This window comes from Arachis hypogaea, chromosome 15 (genome assembly GCF_003086295.3).
Source record: "Arachis hypogaea cultivar Tifrunner chromosome 15, arahy.Tifrunner.gnm2.J5K5, whole genome shotgun sequence".
NCBI lineage: Eukaryota > Viridiplantae > Streptophyta > Magnoliopsida > Fabales > Fabaceae > Arachis > Arachis hypogaea.
The window spans coordinates 75,605,350-75,622,098 of NC_092050.1; positions in this window are offsets into that span (position 1 = coordinate 75,605,350).

A 16,749-nucleotide genomic window follows, 5' to 3' on the forward strand; every position below is an offset into this window, starting at 1 on the left:
TCTCAATCTTGAGAGCTATCCTCGGATGGTGATGGTGAAGTTGAGATTTGAGGGGTGAGCATAGCTAGTTTTGGTTCTTTGTAAGGAAGTTGAGAGGGGTTGTTAGGTGGGTGCTGATATGGTCTTATGTGTGCAGTTGGTGAGCTATGTTCATTGGGTTGGGACGTCGCTCTGATCTTGGCCTTGACTTGTTGATTTCGCCACCCAAAGTTTGGGGTGTTCTCCAACAGGATTTAAGTTTGGAGTTGAACAGTGCTTGCCTAGGTGAGTTTTCAATTATTAGTTGTTCCTGGTCACCTCTTCTCTGTATTTACGTTTTTTTTGGTCAGCCAACCGCTTGGTGATCATCTTGTTTAAGCCAGCAATGCATCCACATTATTCAACTCCATCACTCCTCTAGTGTTGCCTCTTTTAGAAGCATAGAAGTAGTCATTTTCTGCTACAGTTTCAATGACATCTATGGCTTCTTCAATGGTCTTCTTTTTGTTCAGAGATCCCCCGGATGAGTGGTCTACTGCCTTCTTTGATTCATAAGAAAGTCCTTCATAGAAAATGTGTAGTTGCACCCGTTCATTGAACATATCTGGTGGGCATCTTCTTGTTAGGTCCTTAAACCTCTCCCATGCTTCATAAAGAGTCTCACCATCTTGTTGCCTGAAGGTCTGTACCTTAGCTCTCAACCTGTTAATTCGTTGAGGAGGGTAGAATCTTGCCAAGAATTTGTTCACCACATCTTCCCAGGTTATTAAACTCTCCTTCGGGAAAGACTCCAGCCACTTAGATGCTTTGTCATTGAGTGAGAAGGGAAATAGGAGCAGTCTATATGTGTCAGGATGAACACCATTAGACTTCACAGTATCACATATCCTCAGGAATGTGGTTAGATGTTGATTGGGGTCTTCTTGGACACCTCCTCCGAATGAACAGTTGTTCTGAACAAGGGTGATGAGTTGTGGCTTTAGTTCAAAGTTGTTGGCATGTATGGTTGGCTTTTGGATGCTACTTCCACAATTCCCTGGGTTTGGTTGAGTAGGACCCTAGAACTCTTCTCTCTTGCCCAGCATGATTTGCTAGACCTTCTCTGCCATGGTTGTGAGCTTCTTCTTCATGATGGTTCTCCATGTTCTCATCCATGTTTGGTTCAAAGTATTCCTCCTCTTCCTCCGCATCAACTACTCGTTTTTCTCTTGCTTCCCTCCTTAATCTAAGGAAGGTCCTCTCAGGTTCAGAATCAAAGGAAGTTGAAGCCCCGCTTCTTCTCCCTGTCATACAACCAACAAGGCACAAGCAAGGAAATGGATGCAGAAAGTGTTCTTGTTAGAAATGCTGTTAGTTTGAGTGATGCAATATATTGTAAGTGGTGATAAACCATATTCATGAGTTTTTTTGTGCTTAATTTGAGTGATTTATACAATTCTTCACCTGCTTATTCACATTAATTGCATGGTTTTACTTTCCCTTCCTTATTATGTCATATTGTGAAAAACATGTTCCTAAGCTTTAAAAATTAATCATTTTAATTACCTTTATTTCCATTCGATGCCATGATTAGTGTGTTGAGTAGTTTCAGATTTTCTAAGGCAGAATGACTTAAAGGATGGAAAAGGAAACATACAAAAATGGAAGGAGAAGGCAAAACGGAGCTTTAAAGGAAACTGGTATTCACACGATCGCATGGACGACGCGATCGCGTGCCAAGCACGAATCAGCAGCGACGCGGCCGCATGACTGACGCGACCACGCGCCTTAAGCAGAACGCACATGACGCGGTCGCATGACTGACGCGACCGCGTGGCAAGGAAAAGCTCCGAATGACGCGACCGCGTGACCCACGCGGACACGTGACAGAGGCCACGCACCAGAAATTACAGAAAACGCTCATAGCGATTTCTGAAGTCCTTTTTGGCCCAGATCCAAGTACAGACAGCATAGACCAGAGGTTATAAAGTGTGGGAATGCATCCATTCAAAGGTAGCTCGCATATTTTATTTTTCAATGATTTAGATTTAGTTGAGAGGGAGATCTTCTCTCTCTCTCTCTTAGGATTTAGGATTTCTTTTTGTTTTAAGAGTGACTCTCAATCCAGATTTTATGTTCCTTTGTTTTAGCTTCCTTTTACTTTTATTTATTCCAGCACTTGAATTGATCAGTGAATTTATGAATTTCTTCCATGTTACAGACTGTTATTTGAATTAATGATAATTGAGGTATTTTCAGTTTATGATTGTTCTCTTTGATTTAAGTTACCATTGCTTCCCATCTAAGGATATTTTTATTATTCCAGCAATTTTACTTTTTCCCCTTTTGGTCCTGGTTAAGAATTCAGTAACTCAACAGTTATTAAACTCAACATAATTGATAATCGTTATCTTGCTAATTGAGCTGAACTTAAGTAATCCCAGCCTTTTCTTAAGAAATAAATAGGATTCAAAGGTCAATTTAATTAGTCCCTTGACTTTCCTTTGCCCTAGTAAAGGTTGACCAAGTGGAGTTTAGATTCAACTTTCATTGTAGTTGAGAGAGATAACTACGTTGGACCTCCAACTTCTCTTACCTTGCCAAAAGTCTGCTTTACAGTATTTATTTATTTTAATTGCCATCTACTTTACTTGTCATTTAAATTACTTGCTTATCATCTTTTAAACCCCGATTACAACCTTTATAGCCAATAATAAGAACATACTTCCTCGCAGTTCCTTGAGAAGACGACCCGAGGTTTGAATACTCGGTTAACAATTTTTAAAGGGGTTTGTTGCTTGTGACACCCAAAACGTTTGTACGAATGGATTTTTGTCGGTTTAGAGACTATATCTACAGCGCAACTATTTCTATGAATCTCTTTACTAGTAAAAACCCCGACGTCAGTGGGTTAGTAAAATAAATTGTAAACAACTAAGAAAACGGGTAGGGGAAAGGGAGAAAATAACTAAAACTGAAAGTAAATTACTCAAATGAAATTAAATCAAGAAAAATGCTCAATCTAGTTATCCACCAATTTAATCATTGTTGATACTAAATCAATCCCCGGCAACGGCGCCATAAACTTGATGCATGGAAACTTGTCTCTCAATAATTTTCCCTCGGCAAGTATACCGAACTGTCGTCAAGTAAAAACTCACAATAGAGTGAGGTCGAATCCCACAGGGATTGATTGTTCAAGTAACTTTAATTGGAATGTTCTAGTTAAGCTAAGCAGAAATTGATTTGAGAATTACAGGAAATTAAATGGCGGAAAGGTAAATAGCAGAAATATAAATGCTGGAAATAAAGAGCTGAATGTAAATAGCGGAAAGTAAATTGCAGAATCTTAAATGGGGAATGGGGAAGATGAGCATCAAAGTAATTAGCAAGAATTAAAGAGAATGGGTAAGATCAGAAATGGGGAATTCATTGGGCTTAGGAGATGTTGCATTCTCCGGATCAAGTTTATTCTCATCTCTTCCTCAATCAATGCATTCATTGATCTCCTTGGCAATTTTAAGTGATTGAATTCCAATTCCTTGGTAATTCAATCTCTCAAATCTTGATCAATAGCCAATTCCTTGGTCTAATTGCTCATGAGAAGAGATGAAGTATGGTCACTGATTATACCACATGTATTCCCAAATCAAAGTGTTGGTAGGATTATATGTCACCATACCCATCCAAACCCCAATTTGGTCCAACATGAGAAAGCATTTCTAGCATGATCTCTTCATTCCTCTTCCAAGGTTCAGAAGAGATCCAAGTATGAATAGCTTCTTTTCCAAGACAACTATCCAATTGGATGAAAATTGAAAGCTTTCTAGTAAAATCAAGAGAAAAGAAAGAAGAAGAATAATGAAAACTATTATTGATCCATCAAATTACAACAGAGCTCTCTAACCCAATGAAAGGGGTTTAGTTGTTCATAGCTCTAGAAATGGAAAGCAGAGATGGAGAATACATTTTTGGAATTTTTCTAGAAGTTACAGAGAAAGTAAAATTATACAGAGTGTAGTTCTCCCAATGCCAAAAGCTCCTTTCTATTTCAAAACTAACCCAGAAAGCAGAGATGGAGAATAGATTTTTGGAATTTTTCTAGAAGTTACAGAGAAAGTAAAATTATACAGAGTGTAGTTCTCCCAATGCCAAAAGCTCCTTTCTATTTCAAAACTAACCCTATATATACTACTCTTGTGATCTTCTAGTTGGCTCTTCAAGTCTTGGATATGGGCCTTTGGATCTTGAGTTGAAGCAGTTATCATCTTCAGTGGACTTAGTTTTACTTGCAGAGAGAGAGAGTGTGAAGTATGCATGGACTTTAGCTTAGGACGTTAGTGGCGTTAACGTTAAGTGAAAGTGTGGGTTCGAGAACGTTAGTGACAATCACCTTTTTTACTAACGTTCCTAACCCAAGAATGGTCCACGTTAACTTCAACGTTAGTGGCACCAACGTGACTACTAACGTTGCCTCTTGGTCCTTCGCACACGTTATTGGGGTTTACCTCTTTCAATAACGTTGAGAGCCCCCCCTTTCTCACGTTAGAGTTCATGTTAGTATAACTAACGTGGCTCTTAACGTGAGCACACTTTAGCCTCGAGAGCGTTAGTGACACTTACCTTTGTCACTAACGCTCCAAAACGCCCCTTTTCTATGTTAGAGTTCACGTTAATTGCGCTAACGTGGCCTCTAACATGGTATTGGTAGCCATCCCCAACGTTAGTGACAAAGGTGAGTGTCACTAACGTTGGCTCATCATTCTCTCCTCTACATTAGCTTCCACGTTAACTGAGTTAACGTGGCAACTAATGTGGCTCAAAGTGGCTTAGTCCAACGTTAGTGACAAAGGTGAGTGTCACTAACATTGGCCATTCCTTGCTTCCCCACGTTAGAGTCCACGTTAACTGAGTTAACGTGGCTCTTAACATGGCCAATATGAGCTTGGTCAAACGTTAGTGACAAAGGTGAGTGTCACTAACGTTGGCTTCATCTTCTTCTTCCACGTTAGAGTTCACGTTAACTGAGTTAACGTGACTCTTAACGTGGACAATTGCCACTTTGGAGCATTAGTGGTATTCACCTTTACCACTAACGCTAGAGCTCCCTCTTCTTCCACGTTAACTACCACGTTAATGTAGTTAACGTGGCAATTAACGTGGGCTATGATGGCTTCAAGGACGTTATTGGCAATTACTTTTCTCATTAACGTTGCAAGCTAGCTCCCATTCCACGTTAGTGGTCACGTTAGTTAGACTAACGTGGCTACTAACGTGGCTCTTCCTTGCTTCCTTTGTCCTGAAATCAAGCAAATAAAGTGCCTCAAAGCTCTAGTCCAAGTTATGAGATCATGCATTATCCCAATTGTCATTGAATCCATGCATAATTCTCATGAAATCATGTAAAATTCACAATATTTGCTTAAATCAAGATGTAGGTGAATATCCACCCAAAACTTGCTTATTTACTAAGAAAATGCATGAAACTACCTTAAAACACTGAAGAAAAGGTCAGTGAAGCTGGCCAAGATGCCTTGGCATCAGTCACTTCTGACCGATTGCTAGTGGGGATGATAGAGCATTGGATGAATTCCAACCATCCTCTAGCTATGGCCTTGAGGTCAAGCCTTCTTAGTTGAATGGGCTTGCCTTGGGAATCCCTTTTCCACTGTGCTCCTTTCACACAGATGTCTACGAGTACTTGATCCAATTATTGATCAAAGTTGCTTCTTCTAATGTAAGGATGAGGGTCTCCTTGCATTAGAGGCAAGTTGAACGCCAACCTCACACTTTTCAGGCTGAAATCTAAGATTCTCCCTCGGACCATGGTGCTCCGATTCTTGGGATTTGGTTTTATACTAATAACATGGTTTTAAGTAACCCATGCACTAGTATAGAACTTTTGCACCATTAGGATCTCAACCTCTTGGATGGAATTGGTTAGGACTTTCCATCCTCTTCTCCAAATCTCTCTTCGGATTTTCGGATACTCATTCTTCTTGAGCCTGAAAGGGACCTCAGGGATCACCTTTTTCTCTGCCACTACTTCATAGAAGTGGTCTTGGTGGGCTTTGGTGATGAATCTCTCCATCTCCCAAGATTCAGAGGTGGCGGCTACTGCCTTTCCTTTCCTCTTTCTAGAGGATTCTCCAACCTTGGGTGCCATAAGTGGTAATGGAAAGCAAAAAGTAACGCTTTTTCCACACCAAACTTAAAAGCTTTTCTCGTCCTCGAGCAAAAATAAAGAAAATAGAAGAATGGAGTAGAAGAAGAAGAAATTAGAAAGAGATGGACGGCGAAGGCAATTCAGCCAATGGGGGTTTTATGGTGTATGAGAGGTGTTTGTATGATGGGTTAGAATGAGGGGTATCTATAGGAGTGGACTAGGGTAGGTTCGGTCATGGGTGGGGTAAATGGAAGGGAAATTTTATTTTAAAGTGGGTGGGGGTTGGTGGGAGTTATGATGGTTTTGGGAAAGTGGTATGGATGTGATTGGGCTAGAGTTTATAGGGAAGAGTGTTTGTGAAAGTAAGAAGGAAGAAGTAGGGTAGGTAAAGATGTTGTGGGACCCACTGGTCCTGAGAGGCTAGGAATTCAGATTCTCTGCCATCTGCACTGGCGTTTGAATGCCCAGGGTCTACTCCCTGGCTGGCATTCAACGCCAACAACACTCCATCCAAAGTGTTCTGTTTTTACTGCTGAATAATTCTGTCTCTGTTCTGACTACTGCACATGATCATGAACCTAAAAAAACTTTAAAGAAAAATAAAATTAAGGAGATAAAAATAATTAATTAAGGTCCCAACAAGCGCTTCTTTAACGTCATTAGCTTGATGGTTAGCTCCTTACGGAGGTGAGTATGGGCTCAGAATTTCGCCCCTTACAATGAACTTTCTTCTTGTCTTCTCATGAATGAGCTCTATATGCTCTAAAGACAGGACACGACTTACTGTATGTGGTATGACTGGTTTCTTGGTGAAGACAACTCTTATGCCAGGTGAGAGGCCTTCAGTGGGACTTTCTTGTCCCTCCAACCTTTAGGTACTTTCTTCCTAGTACCTTTGTTCTCAATGCTTGTTAATAGCTGTCCAACACCAAACTTAGAATTGATGTTTGGGGGCTTTGCAAAGATCTACACTGAAAGAGATGGTTGGAATACTAAGTATTGCATAGTTATCTCTCTTTTCTTAGAGGGAGAGTTGGGGTGAGGCATCTTCAATAAGATGTGATCCTCCCCTAGTTGTAGAATCAGTTCTCCCTTAGCTACATCAGTGATAGCATTGGCAGTGGCTAGGTGGTGTGGAATTTATAACCCACAAACTAACCGGCAAGTGCACCAGGTCGTACCAAGTAGTACCTCAAGTGAATCAGGGTCGATCTCACGAGGATTGATGGATTAAGAAACAATGATTGAATGATTTACTTAGTTAGACAAATAGAAAATGGTGTTTTGAGAGTTCAATTGCATTAAACAGTAATTCAGAGAATCAGAAAGCAAACAGTAAATTAGTTGTGAAATATATGGAGAAAACAGTTATGATTTCAGAGATATCTATCTTCCGGATTGACTTTTCTTACCAACTATTTTAATCATGAAAGATTCAATTCATGGCAAACTATATGTGACTAAACCCTAATTCCTTAGACCTTTTTATTCTCCTCTAACCTTCATCAACCGCCAATTCCTTTGTCACTTAATTCCAATTAGAGGGTGAAATTCAATTCTAGTTTATATGCCACAGAAACCCTAATTACCCAAATATAAGAGGATTATATGTCACGTATCCCGTTAAGTCCAGATAATTAGAAATTTAGGAGAAATTGTTTTCAAGATATTGTTCAAGTAAAGAGCTTTTCCAAGTTATACAAGAACTCAATTAGAATAAGGGTCAAACTTCGGTTCCACCCAAATTCATAAGATAAAGAACGAAAATAATTCTTAAAATAGAAATCAGTACATGAATTAAAATAGAAAAATAATAGTATCAATCCATACAATAGACAGAGCTCCTAACCTTAACAGTGAAGGTTTAGTTGCTCATGGTTTAGGATTCTGTAAAACTATAAATTGTGGAATGAGGTAGAAGAGAGGAGAGATGAGCCCGAAGGGCTGATTCTTTTCCCTTTTATATCTAATCCTAATTAATGTAAAATATATTTTCTAAAACTAAATAATATCTTTTCCTAATATAATTAAAATAAATGTTTTAATCCAAATTGAATGAGATCTTCGTAGCTTTCCTTGAGGAGCGTGGGGACCATTTTGATTTATTTTGGCTGGCGCCTAACTTGAGAGGATGTGGTGCCTAACATGAACCTGGCCAAACCCAATTGATTGCTGATGGTTGTCCTGGCACCTAACTTGAGAAAATCCAAGTTAGGCACCACCTTGGCAGTGTGCAATTGATGGATTTTTCTTGTCTTGGCGTCTAACTTGGGAAAAGCCAAGTTAGGCGCCACCTATGCAGCAAGGAACTCTCATGGAAGTCTTCCTTTGGCGCCAAACTTGGAGAATCTTAAGTTAGGCGCCATCTTGGCCAAATTTCTGGAAAAGAAGTGTATACTATTATACATCATTGGAAAGATCTGGAAGTTAGCTTTCCAATGCTACTAGAATTATGTCAATCAAACCTCTGTAGCTCGAGTTATTCATGTTAGAGTGCAGGGAGGTCAGGTTTGACAACATCATTCACTTTCTTCTCTATTTCTATAGAAACTCCATCAAATCCATCCAAATTCTACCTGAAATAAATAGAATTGCACAAGACTCAAAGTAGCATTTATAGTGGCTAAAAGATATTTAAATCTTGATTAAACTCAACAATTTGAATGCAAATTCACTAGGAAAAATAGAAAAGATGCTCACGCATAACTAAGAAGGGTCTTCCAAGGATGACAGAGTCATCCTCTTCTTCCCTAGTATCCAAGACTATGAAGTTTGCACGGATGTAGTGGTCTTCAAACTTCACCAAGATATCCTCTACTAAGCCATATGGCTTCTTCATTGACTTGTCTGTCATCTCTAGTGAGATATTTACAACTTGTACCTCAAAGATTCTCAGCTGCTCCATTATAGAGAGTGGCATGAGGTTTATGCTTGACCCTAGGTCACACAGAGCCTTCTCAAAGGTCATGGTGTTTATGGTGCAAGCAATAAGGAAGCGTCCAGGATCTGGAAGCTTCTGAGGTAGTTTCTGCTGAACCAAAGCATTTAGCTCTTTGGAAAGCAATGGAGGTTCTTCCTCCAAAGGCTTTGTACCAAATAGCTTGGCATTCAACTTCATGAGAGTTCCTAAGTACCGAGCAACTTGGTCTTCCCTAGCTTCTTCATCCTCATCAGAGGATGAGTGTTCATCAAAACTCATGCATTGTAGAAGTCCATGCAAAGAAACCTCTATGGTCTCTATATGAGCCTTGGCTTCCTTTATTTCTTGGATAGGGATTTCTTGAGTGGGTATTGAGCATTCAGGGGGTGTTCCTTTACTAGAATTCAGCACCAGCACTGATGGCTCTTTGGGCATCGAACGCCTATGCTGTATACCCTTACTGGCATCAAACACCAATTTACCATTTTGGGCATTGAACGCCCAGCAGGGGTATCCTGGCTGACGTTCAACGCCAGTTTCCCTGCCTGTTGGGGTGTTGAACGCCCAGTGAGGGGTTCCTCACTAGCGTTCAGTGCCAGCTCTGGTGCCAGGATGGGCGTTGAACGCCCAGTGAGGGCTTCCTCACTAGCGTTCAGCACCAGGCTCTTAGCCATTTTGGGTGTTAACGTCCAGTGAGATCTTCCTCACTGGCGTTCAATGGCTTCCCAGTCTCTCCAGATTTGGCCTCAGCCTCTGTGGTGATGGCCTTCTACTCTTCTCTTGGATTCACTTCAGTGTTACTAGGAATAGTGTCAGGAGTAGTCTCAGGGATCTTCTTGCTCAGTTGACCAACCTGTACCTCCAAATTTCTGGTGGATGACCTTGTTTCAGTTATAAAACTGTAAGTGGTCTTAGAGAGGCTGGAGACTAGAGTGAATAAGTCAGAAATGCTCTGCTTAGGGGTCTCCATATATTCATGAGAAGATGGGAATGGTGGTCTGTTGTTGAACCTGTTCTAGTTCCTTCCACCTTGATTATTATTGAAGCCTTGCTGAGGCTTCTGATGATCCTTCCATGAAAGATTAGGATATTCCTCCATGAAAGATTGTAGGTGTTTCCATAGAGTTCTCCCATGTAATTCACCTCCTCCATGGTGGGTTGATCAAGATCATAAGCCTCTACTTCAGAAGAAGCTTCTTGAGTGCTGCCAGCTGTACCTTGCATTCTAGTCAAATGCTGAGAGATCATATTGACCTGCTGGGTGAAGATCTTGTTCTGAGCTAATATGGCATTCAGAGTGTCAACTTCGAGAACTCCTTTCTTCTGAGAGACTCAATTGTTCACAAGGTTTCTCTTAGAGGTGTATATGAATTGGTTGTTTGCAACCATCTCAATGAGTTCTCTTGCTTCTGCATGCATTTTCTTCAAGTGGAGTGATCCCCCTACAGAGCTGTCCAATGATATTTTGGACATCTCAGACAGACCATCATAGAAAACTCCTATGATAGACCATTCTAAAAACTCCTAATCAGTTGCTTGTATCTTTCCCAAGCTTCATAGAGGGATTCACCTTCTCTTTGTCTGAAGGTTTGAAATTTCACTCTGATTTTGCTCATCTTTTGAGGAGGATAGAATTTAGCCAAGAAAGCATTGACCAGCTTTTTCCAAGAGTCTATGCTCTCTTTTGGTTGAGAATCTAACCATATCTTAGTTCTGTCTCTTACAGCAAAGGGAAAGAGCATAAGTTTGTAGACCTCAGGATTCACTCCATTGGTCTTAATAGTATCACAGATTTGCAAGAATTTAGCTAAGAACTGATGTGGATCTTCCAGTGGAAGTCCATAGAACTTGCAATTTTGTTGCAGAAGAGAGACTAACTGAGGCTTAAGCTCAAAGTTGTTAGCTCCAATGGCAGGTACAAAGATACTTCTGCCATAAAAATCAGAGGTAGGCATGGTGAAGTCACCAAGAACCTTTCTTGCCTCTCCTTCATGTTCAGCCATGTCTTCAGCTTCTTGTTTAAAATTTTCTGAGAGGTTTCTCTCAGAATGTTGTGCTTTAATTTGTTGTAAGCTCCACCTTAAAGTCCTCTCAAATTCAGGATCAATATTAAAAGAGAGGTTCTTTATCCCTATTCCTGGTCATAAACAAGAAAAGAAGAAACCAAGGACAAAGGAGAATGGGAGCTCTGATCTGGGGAACAAGATAATCTGTTAGTTGTCCAAACTTGAACAATCCCGGGCAACGGCGCCAAAAACATGGTGTGCAAATCTCCACGCTTCGTACAACTAAACCAACAAGTGCACTGGCTCGTCCAAGTAATACCTGAGTGAGTCAGGGTCGATCCTACGAGGATTGTGGTTTGAAGCAAGATATGGTTATCTTGCAGATCTTAGTCAGGTGGATAGAAGAGTTGTTGGATTTGAATGCATAAAGTGAAATAGAGTATAAAATACTTTGTGAATTTAAATGTAACCAGGGACAAGAGAACGGTTAAGGCTTGGAGATGATTTGTCCTTCTGGAGTAACTCTGAAATTACTGTCTTCTTCAATTGTGAATGATTTCTTCTATGGCAGGCTGTATGTGATTGACGCTGGTTTGAGCAACCACCCATACTCCTCCAGATCTGAACCCCAGGGTTAGTGCAGATCCATTTTGATTGAGGGTGAAGCTCATGCAGTCCATCCTCCTTAATGATCCTACTCAAAATGTCACAGACAAGGTTGGATCTTTTGGATAAGAGAATACTGCGCCTTTGGGTTCTAGCCTCTACCACAGAGACCCTAATCTCCCCATACTTCAGCTGAACTAGTGTCTCGAGAAGTCCCCATCGAAGTCGTGGATTAGCTATCTAAGATATGTATAATCAAGCTGGTGGTTCATCATTGTCCGATGAAAAACTCACTCTAAACCCATGTAGAATACGATAACCTTATGCCAGTTCAATGCACTCATATTGATGAAGAACGAAGATACATCTTAGAATAGAGAATCAAACACGAATTGAGATAGAAACAGTAATACTTTTATTAATCCATAAAACTCAGCAGGGCTCCTCCCCTCAACCTAGGAGGTTTAGAAACCCATACAGATAGAAAATACAATGATAAAAATGTGTAAAGTCTCAAAAGTTGGTCGAAGATCATGTAAAATATCCCTTAAATACTAAACTAATGACTAAGGATTACATAAGAAGGGTAAAACAGTCTTTTAGTACTAAAATCCACTTCCGGGGCCCACTTGGTGAGTATTTAGGCTGAGATTTGATGAGATCCACGTGCTAAGAGGCCTCTAGGGTGTTGAATGCTAGCTAGCGGGTCCTCTATGGGTGTTTAGACGCTGGTCTCCTCCTTTGGGTGCTGGATTCCTGGAATGGGGAAGGAGGCTGGCGTTGGACGCCAGTTTTGGGCCTTCTATTCTTAAGCAAAGTATGGCTATTATACATTTTTGGAAAGCTCTTGAAGTCAGTGGTATGCGAAATTGTTACTCTGAGGTTGCAAAATTTGTTGTTCGTTCTCTCCCTGGCATGGCGCCAATAACTGGTACACAATACCATGGTCCAAACATAACTTCACAACTTCGCACAACTAACCAGCAAGTGCACTGGGTCGTCCAAGTAATAAAACCTTACGTGAGTAAGGGTCGATCCCACGGAGATTGTCGGTATGAAGCAAGCTATGGTCACCTTGTAAATCTCAGTCAGGCGGATATCAAATGGTTATGGAGTTTTCGAAAATAAATAAGAGAAATAAATAAAAAATAAAGATAGAAATACTTATGTAATTCATTGGTGAGAATTTCAGATAAGCGTATAGAGATACTTTCATTCTTCTGAACTTCTGCTTTCCTGCTGTCTTCATCCAATCAGTCCTACTCCTTTCCATGGCAAGCTTTATGTAAGGGCATCACCGTTGTCAATGGCTACATCCCATCCTCTTGTGAAAAAGGTCCAAATGCTCTGTCACAGCACGGCTAATCATCTGAGGTTCTCGATCATACTGGAATAGGATTCACCCTCCTTTTGCGTCTGTCACTACGCCCAGCACTCGCGAGTTTGAAGTTTGTCATAGTCATTCAATCCCTGAATCCTACTCGGAATACCATAGACAAGGTTTAGACTTTCCGGACTCTCATGAATGCCGCCATCAATCTAGCTTACACCACGAAGATTCTGATTAAGAGATCCAAGAGATATTCATTCAATCTAAGGTGGAACAGAAGTGGTTGTCAGGCACGTGTTCGTAAGGGAATGATGATGATTGTCACGTTCATCACATTCATATTGAAGTGCAAATGAATATCTTAGAAGCGGAATAGGTTTAATTGAATAAAGAAACAGTAGTACTTTGCATTAATTCATAAGGAACAGCAGAGCTCCACACCTTAATCTATGGAGTGTAGAAACTCTACCGTTGAAAAATACATAAGTGAAAGGTTCAGGCATGGCCGAATGGCCAGCCCCAAACGTGATCAATATGATCCAAAGACGAACTAAAATCATAAGATGTCTAATACAATAGTAAAAAGTCCTATTTATACTAAACTAGTTACTAGGGTTTACAGAAGTAAGTAATTGATGCATAAATCCACTTCCGGGGCCCACTTGGTGTGTGCTTGGGCTGAGCTTGAAGTTTACACATGCAGAGGCTTCTTCTGGAGTTGAACGCCAAGTTGTAACGTGTTTTTGGCGTTCAACTCTGGTTCGTGACGTGTTTCTGGCGTTTAACTCCAGACTGCAGCGTAGAACTGGTGTTCAACGCCCTTTTGCATCATCTAAACTCGGCCAAAGTATAGACTATTATATATTTCTGGAAAGTCCTAGATGTCTACTTTCCAACGCAATTGAAAGTGTGCCATTTTGAGTTTTGTAGCTCCAGAAAATCCAGTTTGAGTGCAGGGAGGTCAGAATTCAACAGCATCAGCAGTCCTTCTTCTACCTCTGAATCTGATTTTTGCTCAAGTCCCTCAATTTCAGCCAGAAAATACCTGAAATCACAAAAAAACACACAAACTCATAGTAAAGTCCAGAAATGTGAATTTAACATAAAAACTAATAAAAACATCCCTAAAAGTAACTAGATCCCACTAAAAATATACTAAAAACAATGCCAAAAAGCGTATAAATTATTCGCTCATCACAACACCAAACTTAAATTGTTGCTTGTCCCCAAGCAACTGAAAATCAAATAGGATAAAAAGAAGAGAATATACTATAAATTCCAAACTATCAATGAAACATAGCTCCAATCAGATGAGCGAAACTTGTAGCTTTTTGCCTCTTGAATAGTTTTGGCATCTCACTTTATCCATTGAGGTTCAGAATGATTGGCATCTATAGGAACTCAGAGTTCAGATAGTGTTATTGATTCTCCTAGTTCAGTATGTTGATTCTTGAACACAACTACTTTATGAGTCTTGGCCGTGGCCCTAAGCACTTTGTTTTCCAGTATTACCACCGGATACATAAATGCCACAGACACATAACTGGGTGAACCTTTTCATATTGTGACTCAGCTTTGCTAAAGTCCCCAATTAGAGGTGTCCAGGGTTCTTAAGCACACTCTGTTTTTGCTTTGGACCTTGACTTTAACCGCCCAGTCTCAAGTTTCCACTTGACACCTTCACGCCACAAGCACATGGTTAGGGACAGCTTGGTTTAGCCGCTTAGGCCAGGATTTTATTCCTTTAGGCCCTCCTATCCACTGATGCTCAAAGCCTTGTGATCCTTTTTATTTACCATTGCCTTTTGGTTTTAAGGGTTATTGGCTTTTTGCTCTTGCCTTTTGGTTTTAAGAGCTTTTGGCTTTTTCTGCTTGCTTTTTCTATTTCTATTTATTTTTTTTATTTATTTATTTATTTATTTTTCGCCATTTTTTTTTCTGCAAGCTTTGTATTCACTGCTTTTTCTTGCTTCAAGAATCACTTTTATGATTTTTCAGATTATCAAATAACATGTCTCCTTGTCATCATTCTTTCAAAAGCCAACATATTTAACATTCTTAAACAACAACTTCAAATGACATATGCACTGTTCAAGCATTCATTCAGAAAACAAAAAGTATTGTCACCACATCAATATAATTAAAATAAGTTCAAGGATAAATTCGAAACTCATGTACTTCTTGTTCTTTTGAATTAAAACATTTTTCATTTAAGAGAGGTGATGGATTCATAGGATATTCATAACTTTAAGACAAAGTTACTAAATACTAATGATCATGTAATAAGACACAAACATGGATAAGCACTTAAAATAAAGAAAATGAAAAACAGAGAATTTAAGAACAAGGAATGAGTCCACCTTAGTGATGGTGGCGTTTTCTTCTTGAGGAACCAATGATGTCCTTGAGCTCTTCTATGTCTCTTCCTTGTCTTTGTTGCTCCTCCCTCATTGCTTTTTGATCTTCTCTAATTTCATGAAGGATGATGGAGTGCTCTTGATGTTCCACCCTTAATTGTCCCATGTTGGAACTTAATTCCCCTAGGGAGGTGTTGATTTGCTCCCAAAAATTCTGTGGAGGAAAGTGCATCCCTTGAGGTATCTCAGGGATTTCTTGATGGTGAGCTTCCTCATGCGTTTCTTGAGCTCCATGAGTGGGCTCCCTTGTTTGCTCCATCCTTTTCTTAGTGATGGGCTTCTCTTCCTCGATGGGAATGTCTCCTTCTATGAAAGCTCCAGCTGAGTAACATAGATGGCAAATAAGATGAGGGAAAGCTAGCCTTGCCAAGGGGGAGGACTTTTCGGCTATTTTGTAGAGTTCAAGGGAGATGACTTCATGAACTTCTACTTCCTCACCAATCATGATGCTATGAATCATGATGGCCCGATCCATAGTAACTTCAGATCGGTTGCTAGTGGGGATGATGGAGCGTTGGATGAACTCCAACCATCCTCTAGCTACAGGCTTAAGGTCCAGTCTTCTCAGTTGAACCGGTTTGCCTTTTGAGTCAATCTTCCATTGAGCTCCTTCCACACATATGTCCATGAGGACTTGGTCCAACCTTTGATCAAAGTTGACCCTTCTAGTGTAGGGGCGTGCATCTCCTTGCATTATAGGCAAGTCAAACGCCAACCTCACATTTTCCGAACTAAAATCTAAGTATTTCCCCTGAACCATGGTGAGATAATTCCTTGGGTTTGGGTTCTTACTTTGATCATGGTTCTTAGTGATCCATGCATTGGCATAGAACTCTTGAACCATTAGGATGCCGACTTGTTGGATGGGGTTTGTTAGAACTTCCCAACCTCTTCTTTGGATTTCATGTCGGATCTCTAGATACTCATTTCTCTTGAGCTTGAAAGGGACCTTGGGGATCACCTTCTTCTTGGCCACAACATCATAGAAGTGGTCTTGATGAGCTTTGGAGATGAATCTTTCCATCTCCCATGACTCGGAGGTGGAAGCTTTTGTCTTCCCTTTCCCTTTTCTAGAGGATTCTCCGGTCTTGGGTGCCATCAATGGTAATGGAAAAACAAAAAACTTATGCTTTTACCACACTAAACTTAGAATATTTCTCGCCCTCCAGCAAGACAAGAAAGAATAGATGAAGAAGAAGAAGAAAATATGGAGGAGAGGAGGGAGAGGAGAGTTCGGCCAAGAAGGGGAAAAGAGGGTTGTGTTGTGTGAAAATAAGGAAGAATGGATGGCTTTATATAGGGAGGGGAGGGGGTTTAGTTTCAGCCATATAGGGTGGGTTTGGGTG